General features: G+C 39.5%; 2 protein-coding genes across 9 annotated transcripts in view; one reads left to right on the top strand and one right to left on the bottom strand.

The window, feature by feature from the left end:
- Window positions 1-25046, top strand: part of LOC309608508 (uncharacterized protein) — a gene marked incomplete at its 5' end in the record, with an annotated part of 555765 nt that overhangs the window by 269541 nt on the left and 261178 nt on the right. The window lies entirely within an intron of this gene.
- Window positions 1-25046, bottom strand: part of MYRIP (myosin VIIA and Rab interacting protein) — a 223647-nt gene that overhangs the window by 144848 nt on the left and 53753 nt on the right. The gene's annotated exons all lie outside the window — the stretch shown is intronic.

The raw sequence follows: 25046 nt of genomic DNA, 5'->3' as shown, positions 1-25046 counted from the left end.
TTCTCCTCTATAACCTGTGCCACAGTTGTAATTTTGCACTTCTTTCTGTGATTCTTTGCCTAATTTCTGCTGTCACTGGACTGTGTTCACTTTTGTTTCCTCAGCACCAACCACAGTGATCTGCATTCACCAAAGTCTTTACACAGATCTTGTAAAAATCTTTTCACCACTGACGTTAATTTTCATTATGAAAATATCACGTTGATGCTAACTAGAGGTGACGAAGTATTTTAGTGGTGGCTGTGTTCATTGGAAAATATAATCAATTGCCAATTTACTTGCCATTTAAAAATTACCTATTAAATGCCACGAAATCAAATGTTGCCTGCATCCTCCAGCAGAATGTGTGAAAAAAGGTTGTTCATCTGACCATTTTGGGCAAGTTAGTTGCTTAGTATTAATTACTAAACAGTGCAAATCCCAAGAGGGACAAACTCATTAAAAAATCTGGGTTGAGTTCTCCACAAATGGTATATGAAAAAATTTAGGGCTTAAGTATTATATAGCTATTGAGTTTGTTTACATTCAGCAGTCAACACTAATGTCTCCAGTGAACCCATGGGCCATTTCTATAAAGAGCCTCCTCCTCCCCCTGTGTAATTTCCTCCTATTTTACACCTTTTTTCAAAAATGGGGTAATAAGCAACTCCTACGTCAAACATCATGTTGAAAGTGGGAAAATGCTACAACTTAGAACATAAAAGAGTCTGGTGATCTAGGTGACTTATGTGAGGATTCTGGTAACATTTAAAAAAATCAATACAGAGTTCAATAAAACACAAAGATAAGTTATAAAGCATTTTTCTTCCAAATAAATGCCTTTTACAAGATTACAGAGCTACCCACTTGAAGATTACAGCACTAAACTCAGGTAGGATGATGTGATCAGGCTGGAGCTGGAATTGATTTCTTGGTGATGTCTAAGAAGCCCTGTTCCCAGTCAGCACATGGCCAGGCTTGTGCCAAATTTCTGGGAAGACTGTTTACGTCAACACAAACATATGGCATTGAGGATTCATAAATCCTAGGCAGAACACAGAGTCCATGGTTATTTTCACAACATAAGAGAGACAAGATGCATTTAATCAGGGAGGGGTTGTAGCTCACTTGCAAAGCCCCAAGACCACCTGATGACAGGCAGATAAAACAGCCTGCTGTGTGAGACTTCAGCCAAACCCCACGGTGCAGATGCCCCCAAAGCCACAGTGCACATCACCCACTTTTAACCTTAATGTCTCAAACTGAGATGCTACCTGTTCAGTGCCTTTTGTATCAGTACCCTTATCCAGGCAAAATCGAACCTAGAGAGAATCATTTTCAATATTTAGCAATATTCCCTCCAGAACTTTTAAAATCGATACAAACTCACACATATATATATGTATATATATACACATTCTCTATTTATTTACAAAATCAAAGTCTTGCTACATATGTATTTGATTATCTTTACTTTCAAAATACCAAGACAGTCCAATAAACAGAGTCACATTACTCAAGTTAGTTGAAAGGAGAGATAAAATCAAGATTTGCAGGGTGTGATTTTTTTTTTCTGGTCCAAAGGAGATGTCTCACCAATGGAATCTAGCTCTACTGCTGCTATGAAAGGAAGGGTCCATTCTGCCATTTCAGAAGAAAAAACTGAGGGGAGGATAGAGAAGTGACTGGAAGGTTAGTAGCAAGCCCTGAGGTTTGCACAACACACATCTCTATTTCCCAATCCATCCATGTAAGCTTCATTTTCATCCGTGAAAAGATAATCAGAGCACATGCCTATGTCCAAAAATGAGAGAGAATGTTCAAAACTAAAATATCAAAATAACAAAAATCTGTCTCAGGTTTGATACTTTAAAAAATATATTTATTTCTTTACTTTTTCCAGCATGCTCAGGATGTCATAAAAGGCAATATTCATGATTTTTTAAAGTAACTCAGAATCATCACAGTTAAAGTTTAACTCTATGTTAAAATCATTTTATATTGGTGATACTTGAAAATCAATATCCCTCTGCTGATACAGTGCTATTTTCACCCCCCAAAAAAGAAGTTAATATGGGAATAATTACATGCTGGGAAAGACAGCGGTACTAATAATAATCACATCTTCAGTACATTCTGAATAAGAACTGCCAAAAATTACTACCTCAGAAATTAGTGTTGTTAATAATTATTGCCACTGAAAGAGAAAATTCCAGTGTGAATATCCATATTTATTCCAAATTGTCTTGTGAGTCATTAAGTCTTGCTCATGTGAATATAAGATATTATAAGAAGTAACTGAAGTTTAACCTGTTGCTAGCATTTTGTAGGTAACAGTCCCAGAAATGCAGATCGCTGATATTGTGCTTTGAGGTGATTAATGCTTAGGAATAGCAAAGACCTGTAACCGTCAGTTATATTTTTACTGGCATTTTATTGTTCAGGAAGGTTGTAAATGCCAATGCTGCTTTACCCCAGGAAGTAGAAATCATGCATTTATTAGAATTCCTTAACTGGCTTTATGGTCAACAGATGACTCATGAATTATTCATAGGTGTAATATGATAAACTGTCGCTGAACCTCCAACCTAGTTTTATTCACAGCCAGGAACCTCATCCATGCAGACAGCACAGAATGCTTGCCATAAGGAATGAGTAAGAATTTCTTTAAAAATCAGCATGCTATTGCTGGTATCCCTGGAACCTTGATGGTGTGTATTTCTTTATTGTAAAGACAATGGATGAGATGAATTTTTAAGATGTTTCCATGTGGATTTCTATTTGACTTATGATCTAAATCATACTTATATACAAAGCATAGTAACCTATACTATCTATACATGCACTATTATCTGTACTATTATATCTATAAATCCTTTTTTATAATCCTAAATACCATAGAGAAGAGAAATTACGTATGTGGGGCACATTTATTATATCTCAATGCTATTATTACCTGCCTAATACTCATTTTTTTTATGAAATCACATCAAAAGGTAGCAACAGCGAAGTCAGACAATGTGCATTAGTCTCAATTTTTTCCCAGTGATTCCAAATTTTGGGGCCATTTAAATTCTCCACCATGAGGTAGGTAGGAGGGGAATGGAACTCAAATTAGGGTAGTTTACTAATGTTCTTTTTTATTCCCGGCAGATAGGTAGGGAAAAGTGAAAATGTATGGTCATAAGAAGCACCTAGAGGAGATGGGAGTTTTGTCTTATTATCAGAGTTTAAGTTAAAGTATATAGTATATATAAATACATATTCTATGTAAGATATTATAGTTATTCTAAAACAGTTTAAAATGCTTCTTGAATATCTTACCTCTTTCCCTACTGGCATGTGAACCTCGTGTCTATGTTATGAGTTAATTGAGATAACAATTATAATAATGGTGTCGATTATAATAATAAACAATAGCAGCTGTTACATTAAATGCCACCTAATGTTAAAGGAAGTTTATATGTACTATCTGCCCCTAAACTAACTTAGCCAGATAACTATGATTAACCTATTTTATTTTATTTTTTAACATCTTTATTGGAGTATAATTGCTTTACAATGGTGTGTTAGTTTCTGCTTTATAACAGAGTGAATCAGTTATACATATACATATGTTCCCATATCTCTTCCCTCTTGCGTCTCCCTCCCTCCCTCCCTCCCTATCCCACCCCTCTAGGTGGTCACAAAGCACTGAGCTGATCTCCCTGTGCTATGCGGCTGCTTCCCACTAGCTATTTATTTTACGTTTGGTAGTGTATGAGAAAACTGAGAGAGAAATTACACCACTTGCTCAAGTTCACGTACTTGGAGCTGTTTACAACATTAATGGAGGGCTTGCCCCTCCAGATCCACCCTCCAACTGTGCCCACCAGGTGACTAACTTGGAGGGACCACATTAGCAGACACCGTGGCTCTCTGACTTTTGGTGGGTTCAGTCAGTGGGGAACCCGGGCAGGTGACCAGAGGGAGAGTGAGGTATATTTTCAGGGTCAGGGTATTCCTGTCCCCCAGCTCCTTCTCCAGAGGACTGGTTTCATCGCTTAACCAGAGGGCACCCCTCCATCCCAGGCTTTGTCTTCAGACTTCCAGTACCTCTCCTCCCCTAATCCCAGACTGGGGACCACAGTGGTGATCGTGTACTATACAGTGTCATTTGGGATTTCCCTAGAGCCCACTCCTTTATAAATAGGCCCTTTTGTTAACCCTTCCTCAAATTATCCTAATTTGAGCACACTGCTTCCTGCTGGGACCCAGATTGATATCTATGCTATACACACGCTCTGAGGAGGTACAGTCAGTGCCTTCAAGAAGCTTTTTTTCTTAGAGGTAGAGCAGAAGCAAACAAATGCAGTAGTCATTCAATGTTTTCAAAAGCCCAGTATCTGTAACCTCCCTTTTCTGGCAACTTCATAGGTATTCTTGCTAAAACTCAGGGTGCCCTCCCCTGGTTTCCAAAGCTTCTGGGTTTAAGCCAGGCTGTTTTAGATAATCATTCAGCAGCAGACACACTGAACAGCAAAGGAAAGCTCTCTTATTAGACAGAGCCCTTCAAGAAAGGCTAGTTCTGAGGAGCTAGAGAGAAGATAGAACATACTGGGGTGAACTTACCTTGAAATCCTGTAATTACCCAACTGCCTGCCTGCCTTGGCTGTAGGGCAGAGAATCTCCGTGACAACCACCTACATCACCCCTCTAATGCCCTTCCTTCAGCCGGCACAGGAGGGACTTGAATATTTACTTTCACGATGTGCATTTCATTGCAACACTAAAGGAACAACTGGATTCAACTGATATCAAACAAATACAACAGCACATAAATCTATATTAGGTTTCTTGAATTTGAAATGTTTTGTATTTAAATATTGTAATGGTCCATGTTATGTGTCACCTTGGCGAGGCTATAGTCTCCAGTTATTCAAACTTCACAGGTGTCACTGTGGAGGTATTTTGTAGATGTGACTAAATCCAGTAATCAGTTGACTTTAAGTAAGGGAGATTATTTTAGATGATCCGGGTGGGCTTGATTGAATCCATTGAAAGGCCTTACCAGCAGAACTGAGGCTTCCCTGAGAAAGGAGAAATTCTGCCTGTGGACAGCAGCTTCAGCTTAGGCATGAGAGCTCTAGCCTGCCCTTCATGATGATCTGCCATATGGAGTTTGGACTTGCCTATCCAGCTCTCATAATCACGTTCTAGGTCTTTGCAATAAATCTCAGTATATATCCCCTATTGGTTCTGTTTCTCCAATTGACCCTGACTGATATAAATATCTACTAGGAAGAGCAAAGGGTTGAGATCCTAAAACTATTCTTTTTTTTTTTAAGATTTATTTTTTTGATGTGGACCATTTTTAAAGTTTTTATTGAATTTGTTACAATATTACTTCTGTGTTATGTTTTGGTTTTTTGGCCGCGAGGCATATGGGATCTTAGCTCCTCAACCAGGGATTGAACCCGCACCCCCTGCATTTGAAGGCGAAGTCTCAACCACTGGACTGCCAGGGAAGTCCCCCTAAAACTATCCTTAATTGCTATAATTAAGTAAACATAAAGCTGTACTGATTTGGGGAAGGTGGATGAGGGGACAAAATAGCAAATCATTAAGTAGCTCCAAATGGGAAAAATGCAAAGTTTAAATTAAGAGAAATCACATTTAGTTCTGTAAAATGCTTTTGTTTCTTTAATGTGATTCAGAGTTATGTGGCATCCATAAAAAGGTCTTAAGGAATGTATAAGAATTCATCCAAAATAAGTTCACTTAGAGGCTTCTGGGATCCAAAATATGTATACAAATAAGGTTAAATCCAATTGGGTCATAATACTAATCAATTCAATAAAACAAAATTTAATATGTAACATGTCCACTTGGAGGACTTATGGGAAGACATGAAGGAAAAATTATAAAGAATAATTTCTGCTAAATTCGTACTTGTACATAAAATACTTTATCAAATTGTTACCCTGCATCTCAAAGTAGTTGCAAGTATGAATTTTATTATAAATTATCTAAAGCCTAGAGTGTCTTCAAGGATATGGTATTAAAACATTGTGAGTTTTCAAACTGACTTTTTATTACCACATCTAGCAAGTACACCTGTCTTCTTTTTTTCTCAAAACTAAAAAATGTCTGTATCAAAATGACTCAAAAATATTCATTCTTGACATGATTCTCCAAGCAGTTATAATGATCAGATGGATACAGAGTAAATGAAAACTATAAGAATAGTTTTACGCTTCTTCAAACATTGTCATCTCCCATAAAAACTATGATGAAATTCTACAGCAGTCTAAAGTGTGTTCCAAAGCAGTGCATAATTCCAAGTTCTTCTTGGACCAGTTTCATGACAATTTCTTGAAAGGGCAAAAGCTCTTCTGGATGATGTTTTACCTGCAGCCTTACCCTGAAGCAAGGGTTTCATAAGCAGCACCACAGTCAGGCCTCAGAGTGATCTTGTCACTAGTTTAACATCTAAACAAGACTTCGCCATGAGCAAAAATCAACCTGCATCCAGTTTTAAAGAGGGGCACCAAAGACCTTGAACAGATATTAAGTATTATCCACAACAACTTAATAGTTGTTAACAACAACAGAAAAGACTCAGAGAACAGAGAAGTTGTTTCTTCTCACTTTAAGGCCAGAATAACAAAGTTGTGAGAACCCCCATGCTGCGATGTCTTCGTTAAATTGTTCACTGCATAATATCATTGTCTTTTCATTTGGAATTCATGCATTTTTTTAGCTGCTATATTATCATGTATACCACTGAAAAACTCTTCATACTGCTCAAAATACACTGGAAATAGTTTTTTTTTTTTAATAAATTTATTTATTTTATTTATTTATTTTTGGCTGTGTTGGGTCTTCGTTGCTGCGTGCGGGCTTTCTCTAGTTGTGGCGAGCGGGGGCTACTCTTCGTTGCGGTGCGCGGGCTTCTCATTGCGGTGGCTTCTCTTGTTGCGGAGCACGGGCTCTAGGCGGGCAGGCTTCATAGTTGTGGTGTGTGGGCTTCAGTAGTTGTGGCTCATGGGCTTTAGAGCGCAGGCTCAGTAGTTGTAGCACACGGGCTTAGTTGCTCCGTGGCATGTGGGATCTTCCTGGACCAGGGCTCAAACCCATGTCCCCTGCATTGGCAGGCGGATTCTTAACCACTGTGCCACCAGGGAAGTCCCTGGAAATAGTTTTTAAAAAGTTTTTTTCCAAAGTGAAACAAACAGAGTAGAACCCAAGTTGTTTGTAATGGTAGTTAAGAGCTGAAAATTCATCAGGGAGAAGCAAGCTATAGGAGAATGAAAATAAATATTTTGCCATTTTGAACACGCCAGGTGGCACACTCGGGTGAAATGTCAGGCACTGGCACGAGAAAGGAATTTAAACGCACAGCTAAAGAAGAAATCTAAAACAACAACAGTCTCTCAGCACCACATACTGCCCATAAACTATTTTAATACTGCGTTTTAAAATTAAGAACAGCATGTAATTGCCTAGACATATAATCCTTCTGGACTTAGTCTCAATCTTAAACATAAACCTAAAATAACTGATCTTTGAAGATGTAGATTTCCAGTACATAATATGAATATGAAGATGTAGGTTTCCAGTATAAAATATGAAGATTTATTGGTAAAATCAGCAATCAACAATGCACAAATGAGATCACATGGGAAAATACTGCTTTTACTTTTAATATAGATGAGTGATTAACAGAAATATATACACATGTTCATACACACACACACACACACACACACACACACATATATAAATATTCAGTTCCGGACATCTGTAGAACACCAAACTTCTTCTAAGTTCACAACTAAGCTTTATGTTTTTAATGTTGTCATGTTTTTATATCTAAACACCAACACACAAGATAGTGCTTAAGGGAAACAAGGTGCCATCTCTGTATTCATGTAATAGATTTACAAATTCCAAACAAAACCATCTGCATCAACAGCATCTTGCACACTGCAAGATACGTGATTAAAAAAAGGGCTGGATGAGTAAGTGAATGAATGAATGCACACATATATGAATAAGTAAGGTGATGGATGGATGGTTAGAAAGAGACCAGACACACTTAACTGAAAACGAAGTGAAAATTCTCCCCACAGTTTCCACACTCTCATACTCCTAACAGTAGTCTTGATGAACTGTCCAAAGCTCACTCCTCACATCATCAAACGCCCCACTACCCCCGGCTGGAGAGAAGGGATGAAAACTGACTTTGCCAGGCAGTTCACACACATCGTCTCATTTAGTCTGCACAACTGGTGAATCAGGCAAATACCGCCCCTTTGACAGATAAGGAGACGGAAGTTCTGAGAAGTGACATGCCCAGGCACTGGGCACTCAGAACGTGCTGAAGCTGAATTCAAATCCAGGCCTTTTCTGACACAAAGTATGTGCTTTTTCTGTTTACATTTGTATGGCATCGAGATGTTATGAGGCATCTTTCTGTAAGGGTTTGTCCAAGTATTTGCACGTAACTGTATTAATTTACCTTTGCTTCATCTTATGCATATGTCCTCTCAGAAGACTGAAGTATGAAAACTTTAAATATGAAACTAAATTGAAAAAAATCAATCCTCCATAATTCTCCCACTCTAACACAGAAGTTGTTTCCAAGGCAAGTGATTTTGGCTTCTATACGAAGCATCTTGGCCAGAAATGGGCTGGCAGACACTCTTCCATCTTCCTACACAGTGAGTCTAAGTCACGGCCGCAGTCAACAACATAAGTGCTTTAAAACGTGAGGCCTGATCCGAGACTTAGGGATGCTTTTGGCCCCTCCTTCCAGGACTGAGACGTCCTGGGTTGGGAAGTGCTGTGGGACAATGTCTCCTGCACCAGAGCCCTTGACCCCCCTCCTTTTGGAGTGCAGTTGAGGCCCTTCTTAGAGAAGATGTGTATCTCTGGACAAGCAAATAGCACCCCTTCACCCACAGAGAATTTTCACATTAGAATGGACTTTACAGGTGCTTCATTCCCGTCCCTTCACTGAACAAGTGAAAAAGCTCTCACTCAGAGAACACATAGCCATTAGTGTTTCTGGGTTCTTCCCATCTCCAAATTGTTTTCCAGCAGATTGACAGGCAATTTTATTCCTTTTAATAGTTATTTCCTTAAACAATGAAAATGCAGTTACAATGTGACGACTACCACAGGTTCAGTAGTTTAGACACAGTAACCACTGGCATTTACCACGGATTACCACATGTCAGTGATGCCTAATGTTTTTATGTGCATAATCCTACTTGACCCTCGTCACAACCCTGAGATTGGCATTATTATAGCCACCTTACAGATAGGTAAACTGAGGCTCTGAGAAATGAAGTTATTTGTTTAAGGCCGTATAGCTAAAAAACGGTGGATCTGAAGTTTGAACCCCGTTGAATAAGGAGCTTAGACACCATGTGCATGCTATATTACCCTGCTCATAACTAGCTGCATGAAATCTTCCAAGAAAGTCTATTTATTCTCTGTTCATGAAACAGAATCACATAGTGATGATTTAAACCCTGATGCTCCATCCAGATACCCTTATGCCTTGGGCCTACCTGAAATGTTCACCTTTAATTCCTTTTAATGCCCCACTTGCTGACCTAATGTTCCTACTGCAAGAAACATGGCTGACTGCTATAAGGAGAATTAGATACCTCTCAGCAAAATAGGAAAATGTGCCTCGCTGAGGGAGCTAATTCCAAAACTAGGCATGATGGAATAGGACTGAAAGATGCAGCTTTGTGGCCCTCTGACATTACACACCTCTTCTTGAAATGGAAGGATTTGTTCAAAACCCAACTCTGGAATCTTCCAGAGAGTGAGGCCAGGAAATGAGGGCATTGTGGCTGGTCTTGTCCTCCAGTGCCAGTGCCTAACCCTTGAACTCAACCATCCAGACTCAACACTTTCCTTTCCTTCCTGGACTCCCGGAAGCCCAGAGAAAAATGGGCTGGAGAGGTAAGAATCTCCAGTGACTCACTCTAGAGTAACGTCAATTGATCTCCTCTTGTCTCTCCACAGTTATTTCCCTTTGCCATCTCTTCTGGAGGAATTGTGGGGACATCAGTAAGCCACTTCAAATCCTTTCTGAAGTGAGACTGAGGTGTAAATGAACAAAGTAATTATTGTCAGGGAAATGTGTGTGGGTCCCTCTGCTTTCTGGGTCTCCTGCTACCATATCCCCTCCACCTACAAGAACCATTCTAGGCTCTTCAGCAAAAAACAAACAAACAAAAAAACCCCCAAAATACTCAAGGAAAACTGCCTGGAAAACAACACGTGTGGGAAATGGTCCTTGATTTCAACCCTGAACACAATGTTCTAAGATGTTTTTTAAAGCTAGGTTTCCTTCCAGAATTCAACTTGCACAGGGCTGCCAAATAAACATTTTGGACTCAAACAGTAGTTAGGGAAACACTTGTATGCTTGGATTTGAATGAGAAGAGGAAACTGCTGTGGATGAGAGATTGCAAAGTGCCGTTCTACTTAGCACGACATTAAAAGCACAGCAACAATCAAAGTGACACTTCTCCTCACCAGGAGATTCCTGACTGCACAGCCTACCCCTCGCAAGTGGAAAGGCATCACTTTTCAGAAGGAAGATCCAATGCACCACTTGCTTCCTAAGAAATGCAATTGTTTGAAACCAGCACTGACTAATATGGCTTATGTAAGCTCATATTTAAGGCAACGTCCGCCTCTGTCTTGATTCCCTCGTTAGCAACCTGTTCTGGCTAAACCACCACATGGCGCCCCAGATACCTAATTTTTTAAAGTTGTAATTTTTCCAGAAGAAATACACAAGTGTATGTGGCGCCAATACATACACTGGGACGTAAGCTTGTCATACTAGTTTAACTGTAGGTACAATGCTGTCTTTATATAATATTGTTCCTCTGCAAAGCTGTAAGGATTTCTTAAAATTCTGTTTGGTGGATGAGGAAAGGGAAGCAAGTCAACCTGTTAATGATCTACAGATGCTATGATTAGAGAACTAGAGGAAAAAGAGCAGTCTTATAATTGTAAGCCAAAACAGTTTACTGCATGCTATTACTAAACTTTGCCTCCCTAAGTAAAATTAAATAATTGCTTTATTAACTGAGCTCATGCTTTTTACGAGAGGGTCTCAGGAATAAGTGCTCAATGAGAATTGATTCCCACTTTTGATGCGATGGCCTTTTGGGAGGAAGATGGGGGTGCAGGAAAGAATGGGGGCAGGAGAAGAACACTGTAAACAGACTGACCGTCCACCAACCTCCCTCCCCTTCACCCAACCAATTACATGACCATCTTGGGACAGTGTGGTTTTTGAAAAGCTCTCTAGGTGATTCTAATGTTTCACCAGGACTCAGGATCACTGTTCTAGATCATCCATGGAGCTAAGATCAGGGGGCTGAAGTTTTATATGAATACACTGAAATCATATCAAATTTTTTAAATTAGTAAACAAAACAGCTTTAATCTAAATCTAAACCACTGGCAGATTAAATGGGGCTACCTGTGACAAAACTACCTTGTTCTTCTGTCACCTGAAGAGACCCATATGAACACTGTTCCTCAGTCAGTATTTCCAAAATACATTAAGTTGATCACTAATAACCAGTCTCTCTAAGCCAAAGCATTTACAGAAGGAGGGTTTCTGCTAAGAGCACTAAACCTGAAAACAAAAAACTATAATTGGAAATGGTAATAGAATGGCAAGATTTTGATGATTCCCCTGCTTTTACTCATTTTAGATTTATGTATCATGTAGCCCAATACAATCAACAACTATTGAGAAAATAAGTGAAAATGGGTGACAAATAGCATATGCGGTAAATTAAATATGGCCACTACTTTTCTGCATCTACTTTCATCAAGAGTTGGGTCTATTAGAGTTACCATGTGATCTAGCAATCCCACTCCTGGGCATATATCTGGAGAAAAGGCACACACACCCAACTGTTCAATGCAGCACTATTCACAATGGCCAAGACATGGAAGTGTCCATTGACAGATGAATGGATAAAGAAAATGTGGTGTATATATATAATGGAATACTACTCAGCCATAAAAAAGAATGAAATAACACTTTTTGCAGCAACATGGATGGACCTAGAGATTATGATACTAACTGAAGTGAATCAGACAGAGAAAGACAAATATCATATGATATCACTTATATGTGAAGTCTAAAAAAAGATACAAATGAACTTATTTACAAAACAGAAACAGACTCACAGATTTTGAAAACAAATTTATGGTCACCAAAGGGGAAAGGGGGTGGGGGAGGGATAAATTAGCAGTTTGGGATTAACAGATACAGAGCACAGGGAACTATATTCAGTATCCTGTAATATACCATAATGGAAAAGAATGTATAGACACACACATATGTATATAACTGAATCCATTTGCTGTACTAGAAACTAACACAACATTGTAAATCAACTATATTTCAATTAAAAAATTAAATTAGGGACTTCCCTGGTGGCGCAGTGGTTAAGAATCCGCCTGCCGATGCAGGGGACATGGGTTCAAGCCCTGGTCCAGGAAGATCCCACGTGCCACGGAGCAACTAAGCCCGTGAGCCACAACTACTGAGCCCTCATACTGCAACTACTGAAGCCCACGAGCCTAGAGCCTGTGCTCCGCAACAAGGGAAGCCACCGCAATGAGAAACCCACGCACCGCAAGGAGGAGTAGCCCCTGCTCAACACAACTAGAGAAAGCCTGTGCACAGCAATGAAGACCCAATGCAGTCAAAAATAAAATTTTTTTTAAATGTTAAAAAATTAAATTAAATTCTAAAAAGAGTTGTGGTCTATTAGTCTAACCCTGATCCTTTACCTCAAGAGCTCTTGCAGCTTCTACTCATGCTTTTCTTAAAATCCTGAGACTACCACACTGCAAAGAAGCTCAGGATGAAAGACCAAATGGAAAGAGAGACCCAGGCATCCCAGCCGACCCAGTTGAAACCAGATGCCAAAAATTTTAAAGTCATTGTGATACTGAAGTGACAGAAACCTTGAAAGAAAATGATCATGTCATCTTGGAATTCTTAACAGTGAAGAAATGAAAATCTGGACATAATCAAATGCATAAAAGGACCTCAGGAAAGTGCATTTTTCTAAAACATATGAAAAAATGTGTATTATCAAAAGGTGAGGCCCATGATGGAATACAACTCAAAAAGGAACAGAATATAGAAATGAAAACTGATAGTTGTGAATAACCTTGATAAAGAAGAAAGGGGGGCTTCCCTGGTGGCTCAGTGGTTGAGAATCTGCCTGCTAATGCAGGGGACACGGGTTCGAGCCCTGGTCTGGGAAGATCCCACATGCCGCGGAGCGACTGGGCCCGTGAGCCACAACTACTGAGCCTGCGCATCTGGAGCCTGTGCTCCGCAACAAGAGGGGCCGCGATACTGAGAGGCCCACGTACCGCGATGAAGAGTGGCCCCCGCTTGCCGCAACTAGAGAAAGCCCTAGCACAGAAACGAAGACCCAACATAGCAATCAATCAATCAATCAATAAAATAAATAAATTTAAAAAAAAAAAGAAGAAAGGGGAAGAAACCTTAATAACCAATGCGGCTACATGAAAAATTCTCTGGTTCATTCATTCATCCACTCATTCACACAAACAAACATGGAATATCAGCCATGTGCAAAGTGTTGTGCTCTAATGAGGTCATATTTTTAAAAGCACAAGCTAAAGATGGAAGAACCCATATTTTTGAAAAATATATACTAAAAAAATTTTTTTAATGTCTGAGATTTATAAGAATATTTACAGAAAAGCTCTTGAATGAGCTAAGACATTCAAAAGAAACGGTGTCTAAAATTATGTTCCAGGGCAATAGAAATAAGATACAAAATGTGATATTGCTTGGGGCAGATGGTATAATGCTATTTAACAGATGCTAGTGGGAAATTCAGAACTCTTCAACATCTTTTCTTCTTCCATCTTCTCCACTGAAGATACTGTTTTACAGTTAAAATAAGAAACTGGAACCCAAGACAAGAGATAAAATTAGTTAAAATGAGAAAAACACACACACACACACACACAGGTGCCTTACTTACACTGACTTCAAGTTGCCCACCTGAGCCAAATCACATCCCAGGGCCCAGAAAAAACTTGCAAATATGATTACCAACCACTGTCAATAGTCTCTGAGGATAGGCACCAAAAGCTCTGAATCAGATTAATGTGACTCCACTTTTCAAATAATAGAAAAAGGTGGATTCTGTTTATAAAGTTTGAAATCAATGCCTGATAAAATTCTAGAAAAATAGCTAATGAAAACAGGTGGCTAATGAGCATTTGGAAAAAAGGCTGATTCTGAGGAGTTAGGAATCACTAACTAAAATGTGTGGTATTTTATATAGGTAAGGCTTTTTTTTCTCCAGATATAGTGTCTCTTTTAGTCCTTACATTAAAAGAGTCCTTTTAGTCCAACTCAGTTGCCATGATCCAGATGCAGAAACTGAGTTTCCTAAACATTGAGTATGTTATGTCCAAGGTCATATAGTAAGTGGCTGAGCTACAACTCAAATTCAATTCATTCCAAACTCACCTCATTGCTGATAGAACAAGGGATCACCATAGGTATAGTGTAAGTTGATTTCAGCAAGACATTTGACAAAGTTCTTTGTCATATGTTCTTAGACAAGATAGAAATTGTGAGCTAGATGATGGATGGAAAGGAACCGCATCTTCTTTTGGATGTCTCAAAGCATCTCAAACTTATCTTGTCCAAAAGCAAATTCATGAACATCTCCCTCAAACCTGGCTTTCTTTATTCCTCTTCTCAGTGAAGGTATTCTGTGCATTCTAGGAACTTGATAAGATACTCTTGAAAAGCTTCCTCCATGACCTCATGTTCAATCCACAACCAAAGCCTGCCAATTTCATTCTGAAATAGCTCTCAGAACATGTAAGGTATCATTCTACTGCTGATGACAATCAAGAGTCAGTCTGGTTGTTACTCTTTTGAAGTATATCTTTTATCTCTGGCTACTTTTGAGATCTTCTGTGTGTCTTTGTTGTTCTACAGCTTCACTAAGATGAATCTAGATGCAGATTTATTTTTGTTATCCTGCTTGGGAATGCTGGGCTTCATGAAAATCTTGATTGGAGCTTTTCATCTCTTCAAATATTGCCTCTAACCCATTCTTTAAACTCAGTAACAACACTGCTTTGTTACTAAATTTATTATCTCAGTTTCTGTGGGTCCGGAGTCTGGGTGTTTTAACTGGGGCCTCTGCTAATGGTCTCATAAGGCTGAAATCAAGGTGCTGGTCAGCTGTATCCTCAAAGTAATTGCACTTAACTTTGATTTTTTATTAAATTTGAGGGTCTTTATGTTTTAATAAACGAGCTTAACAAATTCACATCGACTGGGATAATAAATTTGATCTTCTTGTGTCATTTTATCTTGTGCTTCCTTGCTGCTCCACTGCCCCTCCTACCCCTCCACTCCAACATCTTTTTCTCTAGGGACCAAAGCTTCCTTTGATCTTTTTTCTCCTTCTTTGATCATCCAGAAGTAATATGTAGTCTCTTAAAACCTTTAAGCAATTACCTGCATATTTTAAACCATTTAATACTCCTTTCCCTATCACCATGAAGAATAAAACAGTATCTAAAGGTATGTCCGTGTGACTTTCTCTCTTCTTTTTGTCCCCCACCAAGTAAAAGAATTGTAGTCTTTAATTCTTTTTTTTTTTAACATCTTTATTGGAGTATAATTGCTTTACAACGGTGTGTTAGTTTCTGCTTTACAACAAAGTGAATCAGCTATACATATACATATATCCCCATATCCCCTCCCTCTTGCGTCTCCCTCCCACCCTCCATATCCCACCCCTCTATGTGGTCACAAAGCACGGAGCTGATCTCCCTATGCTATGCGGCTGCTTCCCACTAGCTATCTATTTTACATTTGGTAGTGTATATATGTCCATGCCATTCTCTCACTTCGTCCCAGCTTACCCTTCCCCCTCCCCATGTCCTCAAGTCCATTCTCTACATCTGCGTCTTTATTCCTGAGCTGCCCCTAGGTTCTTCAGAACCTTTTTTTTTTTTTAGATTCCTTATGCTTATATACTTTTTTCTCACTTAAGAATTATTTTTAATGTCACATTAAGTTGTACAATAAGAACAATTATTTAACATTAACTCAAATTTTAAAGGTTTAATTACTCACCATTTATTTTATGTTTCATTTTCCCTTAATCTGAGGTTTGATGAATTCCTTGATTGTCTGAACAATTTTAAGTAATTTTGAGTTCTTGAATGTCTGAGAAGTCCTTCGGGTTGAGACTGGAAGGCACTCCCCTGACTGTTTCTGGCTTGTTGATGGAACTCCTATTATTTTGTCAGGCATTTGGAATGAGGTTAAATGTACAGATATAATTGTAATTTTGGGGGGCCAAATACATATTCTTAAGGCAGCCAAAGAAAACATGAAAATCACCAGTGGTCCCTGGCTAGCTGCAGACCTTACGCACATCCTTTAATTTCTCTGAGCTCTCCTTCCTTATGGCTAGGAAGGAGGCTCATCCAAACCACCTCAGACACTCTTCCAGATGTTTTAGTCAAGACTTTATGAAGCTAATAGAAATACCAATATTTAATCAACACCATAAAAGCAGAAGAATTAATTTCCAGCAAAATATCAATGAAGTCTACCATATGTTTAAAGTTTCAGGGTTACACAGTGATGGACAGTAAATACAAAAATAAATATTTCTCTCAGTGCCTTGCTTAGAAGAAACAATAGAAACTCATAAACAATACTTGGTCCAAGTATATGTACAACCACATTATTTTCAAGTCTAGGGAAAAGGAAATATACTTTGGATGAATCCTTAGTATTCATTCAACAACATCATACAAGCAATTATGACACTTAAGAATGTTTTTCAGGTTCCATTTTAAAATGTCTCAACTAGGTTTTACAGTGACATGGTTCAAATTTAGAAAGTATAGAAAGGTTTACTCTTAATTCTGTTTTTTAGCTACCCAGTTTCCATCCTCTCAGTTAAATGAAATTGTGTATCCTTCCAGAGGTATTTCATACATATACAGAATATCTCTCCCTCCCTCGCCCTCCCTTTCCCCTCTTATCCCATTTCTCTCTCTCTGTCTCTGTTTCTCTGTTGTTTTTTTAAAAATTTTTGTCCCTTTTAAATAAAATTGTATTATTCCATTTTCCTGAGTCTTATTTTTCACTTAACGTTTCTTGGTGATCTTTGTTCATCAGTATAAAGTGCTTCCTCATTCTTTTTTATAACAACCTAGCATTCCATTGTCTGGATATAGCATGGTTTATTTTCCCAATAACTTATTGGTGTATATTTTAAGCAATGTTACAATTATAACCCCAAACATATGTCATTTCAAACGTGTGGAGTATATTTCTAGGATAATTCTTAGAAATGAAATCACTAGGTTAGAGGGTATATGCATTTGTAATTATGAGAGTTACAGCCATGTTGCTCTCCATAAAGGAAATAACAATTTATGCTCCCGTCCAGTAATATATGAGCCTACTAGAGCATGATTTTTCATTTTGGATTGGCCAAAAAGTTTGTTCGGTTTTAAGCAAAAATAAAACACATTTTTCATTTTTACGAAGAACTTTATTGAACAACGTATTCACTAACCAGACAAACTTTTTGGCCAACTCAGTAGTTCCAAAGCATGCTACCTGGTACTTTCAAATTCCTGTCCCGTTTTTTTTGGTTTGGTTTTGTGGGGCTATTTGGAGTGGGCGTGTGAGTCAGATGAGTCCTGGTTTTTGTCCCAAATTATACTGGTTCCTCTCTCTTTTCCCTAAAGCACATGAATACCACAAAACACACACCATTGCTATAAAGCTTCACAGATTTAAGACATACTGAAATGACCAGGGTTCAGAGTCCATTAAGTTTGAGTGTCTCTACAAAGCCCATCTAAATCCTAAACTGCATTGTAACAGCAGGAGAGAGTTGGTGAACTCTTGGCCCTATGAATCAGTGTCTAATGAGAATTGATTTAACAGGCTTCAGGGGACCTTATCTTATTGCTAATAAAAGAAATTTCATCTGGCACTTTCCTACACTGCCTAGATGTTAAATAGGGTTTATGATGATTAAGCACCAGAAGAGTTAATTGAGAGGTAATTCCAGGGGAATGTACAGATCTCTGAGGGCAGTGGTCTTCTACTGGGTAACTTAAGGAAAGGAGACAGGAGACCAGCTACCAAACTTCAAGCACTAGGCAGAAGCACCATAGCACACAGAGTCATGCAGCCCCAAGCCCGCCCCCGGGGCAGCCATCTTCAACTGACAGCTTCCTCCCAACACAGAAGGGATGCTCACTTCCATGCCAACCCTAAGGACCTGCTCCAAGAACAGGACCGCCACCTGGCCAAAGGGACACGAAACCATGATGAGGTGTTTCCATTTGTTTTTCCTCATTGGATGGGGCCACCATAAAACTTTAATAATATTAAACAGAAGGGTGGGGTTTATAAAAATGTAGACCAAAGGAGAATGTTGTCGTAAATTATGGTCAGCCATCAAAGCAATTATGCCCCAAAGTTTAATGAGCTATGTCTCATCCAAATCTGAATGAAGAAATTTCTAGAGCATTAAGATTGCTTCTTACCTTTGTACACGGTCTCAATCATGGGTGCCCTAGATAAGTCTATAGAACACAAGAGTCAAGGTCATCAGAACTAAAAGTGTGCTCATACCTGCTCCATCATCATGTCCACAGCAGGAAAGCTGCTCCGGAGAAAACAAGTACCTCATTTACTTTTTAAAAAATGATTTGTCTTTGTTGATTGAATTGATATACCTAAAACACAAGAGAAATGATCTAATTCCTATTTCTATAAAATCCAAACATCTGGCACGTCAGGCCTAAATGAACAAAGCTAATTTCTAGGAGACATGTAAAACACAAGGCTTTCAGCAGGGGTCAGAGAGCACATTTTTAAAATTTTGCCACCAAGTCTCAAGAGCTTATTGTTTCTTGGAAGGTTAGTGGTGGTCCTTTCTGCCTTTCGGTCCTGACACACAGTGAGATCAAAGGAAACTCGAGTGACACGTCTCTCTTCTGTTATTCTGACCTGCACTTTACACACATTTCCTATTCTGAACGCACGGAGAGGTACTGAGTCTATAGGGCTGCTAACATTGTTATGTCTTACGTGGAACTCAGCTGTCTATTTGCTTAATCGACTATAAACAGAGATCCCTTGCCAAACAGTACTTGCCATAAAGAACTCAGCACGGGGCATGTTCACTTGGATGCTGTCCACAAACTTCAGGAGCAAACATGAAATGTCTCACCACTGAGCAAACAAAACTGGAGCTACGCTCTGGAAACCAGCTCGGTGGTGTGGCTCAGAGGCCTGGAAAAGTTTTATTTCACACATTTAAGCTGGTTATTCTATTTTTAGGAATGGGTTTTAAGGAAAAAAGATTGGAGATGACAAAATTTCACAAAATACAAGGATGTTCCCTGTGGCATTCTTTATATTATAAAAATCATAACCCAAATATCCACTAATCAAGCCATGATTAACCAGATTAAGACACATTCATATGATGCTATGTGATGTGATATATGAGATGACATGATATTACTATATAATATGATATAAAACAGCCTTATCTAATGACACAGGACATTGCTTAATATAATATTAAGTGGTAGGAAACTACATACATAGAATGCCAGTTTGCTTTTTAAAAATCTGTCTACTGTATATACACATGTACACACTTTTATAAGACTACATTTCCCTCATAACAGCACTTCTAACACTGAACTGCCAGAGTACTTTCCTGTTTTGCTTTCCACCCCTCCCTCCCCTACTTCTTGTATACCTCCTATTCCTCTGATTGGTGGCAGGCACCAGGTGGCCCACATAACAGAGACAGGCATGACCTGAGGATAAAGAGCAGGAGTGTGTCTGAATCCCAATCCAGAGGCTTCACCCTGGCCTGAAATGCTGTTCAGGGGATCCCTGGCACAGAGAAGGCACTCTGGGATGTTCACACCCTCTTCCTTCTCTAAAGTTTGGAGACAAAGACGTGAGCAAAATGCGCTGGATCTCTGCCTAGAAACCCTGGTGTAAAGTTTACTTGTAAGAAAAGATTATTTTTCAATAGGAATAATATACCAGTCATAAGGAACACCCTTGCTGTTGTCCTGGCAAATAAGCATCTTGCCCCAAAAAAGCTGAAGGCAGCTCTGTCCTTGGAAGATTAACACACTAGAGTCAGACTGTTGTTACTAGGGAAGCAGACAGGTTCGTGCACCCGATTTAAACTGTGGCTGATAAAGGAATCCTCAGCATGAGTGGACCAGAACCTAACCATGGTCAGTCACGCCAAGCAGTGACCGACAAAGGAAAGGGCGGGAACAAAGGACAGTCTGGTCTGCAATGACCTTTTCAAGTTATCTGTTGATCCCTTAAGCTATACTGTCCCTTCTTAATGGTGAAAGCCAAGAAAAAAGCAGCACGGTGTGACAGAAGGAACTGCAAGACTAGTTTCTCCTTTACATTTTACTATTTGGCCTTGTGCAAGGCACAGGCAAAATGCTAACACCTTAATCTTTTCGAATTATGGTTTTCTCTGGATATATGCCTGGGAGTGGGATACCTGGATCATATGGTAGTTCTAGTTTTAATTTTTTAAGGAACTTCCATACTGTTCTCCATAATGGCTGTACCAATTTACATTCCCACCCACAGTGTAGGAGGGTTCCCTTTTCTCCACACCCTCTCCAGCATTTATTGTTTGTAGACTTTTTGATGATGGCCATTCTGACCAATATGAGGTGATACCTCACTGTAGTTTTGACTTGCATTTCTCTGATAATTAGCAATATTGAGCATATTTTCATGTGCTATTTTTTTTGGCCATCTGAGTGTCTTCTTTGGAGAAATGTCTATTTAGATCTGCCCATTTTTGATTGGGTTGTTTGTTTTTTTGATATTGAGCTGCATGAGCTGTTTGTATATTTTGAAGATTCATCCCTTGTCGGTCACTTCATTTACAAACATTTTCTCTCATTCTGTGGGTTGTCTTTTTATTTTGTTTACGGTTTTCTTTGCTGTGCAAAAGCTTTTAAGTTTAATTAGGTCCCATTTGTTTATTTTTGTTTTTATTTTCATTACTCTAGGAGGTGGATCCTAAAAGATATTGCTGCAATTTATGTCAAAGAGTGTTCTGCCTATGTTTTCCTTTAAGAGTTTTATAGTATCCGGTCTTACATTTAGGTCTTTAATCCATTTTGCATTTATTTTTGTGTAGGGTGTTAGAGAATGTTCTAGTTTCATTCTTTTACATGTAGCTGTCCAGTTTTCCCAGCACCACTTATTGAAGAGACAGTCTTTTCTCCATTGTATATTCTTGCCTCCTTTGTCATAGAATAATTGACCATAGGTGCGTGGATTTATTTCTGGGCTTTCTATCCTGTTCCATTATCCTGTTCCAGACCTGTATTTCTGTTTTTGTGCCAGTACCATACTGTTTTGATTACTATAGCTTTGTAGTGTAGTCTGAAGCCATAGAGCCTGATTCTTCCAGCTCCGTTTTTCTTTCTCAGGATTGCTTTGGCTATTCAGGGTCTTTTGTGTTTCCATACAAATTGTGAAATTTTTGTTCTAGTTCTGTGAAAAATGCCATTGGTAATTTAATAGGGATTGCATTGAATCTGTAGATTGCCTTGGGTAGTATAGTCATTTTGACAATATTGATTCTTCCAATCCAAGAACATGGTATATCTTTCCATCTGTTTGTGTCATCTTCAATTTATTTCATCTGTGTCTTATAGTTTTCAGAGTACAAGTCTTTTGTCTCCTTAGGTAGGTTTGTTCCTAGGTATTTTATTCTTTTTGATGTGATGGTAAATGGGATTGTTTCCTTAATTTCTCTTTCTGATCTTTTGTTGTTAGTGTATAGAAATGCAAGAGATCTCTGTGTATTATTTTGTATCCTGCAACTTTACCAAATCATTGATGAGCTTTAGTAGTGTTCTGGTAGCATCTTTCAAATTTTCTATGTATAGTATCATGTCATCTGGAACAAATTTATTTTAAATGATGATGATCTGCATTTAAACAATACAGTGAGTTTAAATATTCCTGTGAAACTAGTTGTGGAGGGGAGGGGAGGTGTAGATCTCTTGACATTTAACTAAATACCTAGCTACACTGGAAAACAAAAACTAAACAAGAGACACACTGTCACAATTGAGGAAAGAGGACGAGACTGCCAGTGTTCATTTGCTGTGTTGCTTTATATAACATCCTTAACTCCTGGGGACTTAATGCTTTGTTTATAAAATGAGCAGGTTGTACTTGAATTCAGGACTGATTTTTAAGCTTCACTTTAGCTCTAAAATTCCATCATTTATTCTGGAATATTCTTTCTCTACTTCAAAGTTTGATAATGTCAGTTCTAGGACAGGCTTCCCATAGCTAAAGGGGTGGCATGAAGAACAGATAAAGTCTTTCTGACCAGAGGCATCCTTTGCCATTCTCAATAATGGCAACAGTTCACCAGAATCTCCTCTGTGTTAGGTGATATTTTGAGCACATCAGCAACACTAAGGCCTTTAATGGCAGACTAGAGCAGAGCGAAGGGACTCGGGGATACAGGCTGGCCCATGTGATTCATGAAGAAGCAGCCCAGTAGGGAAGCCCTCCCTAACTATGGGTCTGCGACATGCAAGACTTTGGAAACCACTTTCAAGGCAGAAACGTGTCTCGAGGAGAAAACAAACACTCTCAGTGGCTGCATCTAAGGCCAGTTAGTCCTGCTGGGGTAGCTGTGTGTATTCAGAACTTCTACTTCCTAGTTAAAAGCTTCCCTTTTGTATTTAAGCTGTCAAAGCAGAAAGTGTGATTTTCTCAGAAACTCTCTCTTCATTTGCCCACTGACCTGTTTTCTAGTTCGTGTAGAAATATTTTGTTTCTACAATCAGAAAGAAACAGAAGCCACTGAACAGTTCCTATAGAAGGTATGCAGGGAAACAGAAATGAATAGAACCACCACCCTAAATAAAAGGCATCAGAGTTTCTGATTCTAAGGAAAAAAACATCCTGGCAGCCAACTGTCTCCTCTGGCCACAGCAGGTCAGCACACAAGTGAATATACGAAATGAAGAGAGACATTGAAGGTCTAAATAACTAAGCATCGGCTATAAAACAAACACTAGCATTTCTATTCTGCTTGTAGAGAATCATCTAATAGCAAAAAAGGGGAAAGTATCTTGCTTTAGGAAAAGCTAAACCATAAAAACCATTTGAACTTACTAAATATATATGAAAATTTAAAGAGAACTCTAATTATTTAATTCATGGACCGGATACACCAGCCTAGAGCAAGGCATGTACAGACCTCACCCTGAGTTCTTATGAGTCCTTACCATGTTCCAGACGCTGTCCACAGGGCTTCCCACATACTAATTCATTTAACCTCCCACACTCTAGTCAGGTACCCTCATCATCCTCATTGTACAGTGGAAAAACTGGAGACTCAAAAAAATGAAGGAACATGCCCAAGGTCACACATCAGGTGAGGATCCTCTGGTTGAAAAACAAACCAGCATCAATGAACCTGTAGTTCTTATGTTTTCAGCAAGACAAGTAGTGCCATTGAGCATCTAGCATTAAATACCACTCCCGTGCCTCTGCTCTGAGATTCATGTAAAATGAATAAACACTGTATGAAGGAAGGAAGATTTAAAATACAGTCGACAATGAATGGACTCTGTCTCCTCCCCCCTCCCTCCCTCTCTCTCACCACACATACCCCTAAGCACGGCAGGCAGTGTAGGATATTACGGGTCTGCTTCAGGACCACACAAAGCTGTTTATGCTCTCAGAGAAATAGAAGCTTTTAGGATCTGGTTCAGGATCCACTCAGCTAGATAAAGATGATGGCAGGGGAGGGGACCCAAGAGAGGAAGAAGGGGAAGGTAGGAAGAGAAGGGGGAGTGTCAGAAGGGCAGGGCCACATGGCGAAAGTCCAGGGCCTAGAGAAATGCAGGTCCTCTGGGGTCTCACAGATGTACGCAGGCAGGGAGACAAGCCATAGCCATGGGTGGTCTGACCTGAGACCTTAACCCAGGCCCTGGTTCAGGGCAGGGTGAGGATCTGGCAGGAGCACTCAGGTAGGCTCCAGCTCCAGTGAGTAGGGCAGTGGGGCAGGGGAACCTGCAGATGGGATTTGGGGAGCAACACAAAACCATGTCCCTCCAACCAGGCAGCCTTGGGAAGAGGAAGCCCGGGCTCCAGGCACATTCCTGGCATGGAAAGGGGCAAAGTCACAGCCCAGGCCATCTTATGCTGTGTAGGGAGTGGGCCCTGGTAGCTGTGAGATGCTCAGCCTGGAAGATGTAAAAGGCAAGCTGAGCACTGCAAGGTGGGAGCTGACTATGGGTAATCGTCACAGCTACAAGGGCTGACCACACACGAACATTTGGGGGAACGTGGCAGAGGCCAAGGACACATCACTCTAGTGCTAACTCCAGAGATGGCTGGAACCACAGACCCTGCCAACCTCCTGTAAAGGTCACCTCATCTGGAAACCCAGGATCCGGCTAGACACACAGGAGTCAGGTACTCTAGCTCTAGCCTGAGGCCTGGGGACAAGAATTAGCCAGAGAAGGAGGCTTGGGTCCTAGGCCCACACACATGAATAGCTGATGCAGGATGGGAGCCCATGAGTCAGGCCAGCAGGGGCGGTGAACTGCAGAGGGCTGGGACTCACTGGGCACCTGGGGCCCAGCTCTTCTGGGAATTTAAGGCATCAATCAGACATCCACAAGGGAATCTTGAGGCTGGAGCAGAAATCTCTCATCTGAAAGAAGGAACTCATTAAAAGTTATTCCGAGAGTCAGAGAGGTTCATGAATTTACTTCATTATGGTATCAACTTAGAAACTGATCCAGGAGATGGGCCTATTTTCTTTCTTTCTCTCTCTTTTTTTTTCTATCCTCACTAACATTTTTTTAATTGAAGTATAGTTGATATACAATGTTGTACAGCAAAGTGATTCAATTAT

The sequence above is a fragment of the Balaenoptera borealis genome (assembly GCF_965194805.1).
Source record: "Balaenoptera borealis genome assembly, chromosome: 12".
NCBI classification, from domain to species: Eukaryota; Metazoa; Chordata; class Mammalia; order Artiodactyla; family Balaenopteridae; genus Balaenoptera; species Balaenoptera borealis.
Note: the sequence above shows the minus strand (reverse complement) of the source record. Positions and strands in the feature narration are given on the sequence as shown.